Source organism: Rhea americana, unplaced genomic scaffold (assembly GCF_003343005.1).
Source record: "Rhea americana isolate MKP2758 unplaced genomic scaffold, rheAme1 scaffold_7, whole genome shotgun sequence".
NCBI lineage: Eukaryota > Metazoa > Chordata > Aves > Rheiformes > Rheidae > Rhea > Rhea americana.
The window spans coordinates 173,103-173,869 of NW_028186867.1; positions in this window are offsets into that span (position 1 = coordinate 173,103).

Consider the following 767-nt stretch of genomic DNA (forward strand, 5'->3'; position numbering starts at 1 on the left):
TGATTCTTCCCCTCTCCCAGGGCAGCTTCTGGCCAGCATTGCCTTGGGGATGTGCTGAGCTGTGACAGACCATTATGTTCAATAACCATCGRTGGTTTAGCCTTTATCTAACCCTCCTGGGAATCCAGTTGTGCTTTGGCCTTCACAGCATCCGGTAATGATAAGCTCCACAGTTTAATTTCCACTGTGTGAAAGAGGACTTCCTTTATTTGTTTTAAACTTGCTGCCTACCAATTTCAAGGGGTTCCCTTAGCTCTGTGCTAAGGCATAAGGAAGTGGSTATTCCTTATTCATCTCCTCCATATCATTTAGGATTTTATACAGCTCAGTCATCTTCTATCTCCTCCCTTATTTGTCTTTTTCCTAGCTATTCCAATCTATTTGGTCTTTCCTTGTACCCATGCCACTYCATACAGCTAATCATATCTCTTATTATTTTCACCTTTTCTAGTTCTCCCATGCTCAGGCATGCCCTGATATAAAGTCATTTAGGGAAGTAAAAATCCAGTTTTGCTTTTTGCAATACCTTTCCATTCTGTTTCCATCCAGCAGGCAGTGATCCATTGGATGCCTACCCGAGAAGTTTCCTAGGGACAGTTCATGGTCATCAGATGAACCAGGTCCCTCAATGAACGTTTTCCATCAGGAAACTCTTGCACATTTGGCAGAGGACCAAAGCCCTGCTCCTGAAATAGTGTGGTTTGTAAGAACCTCTATGAGAGAAATTCTGGAGAGGTTTATCCATTCTTTATCCCAACAGCTTCCCA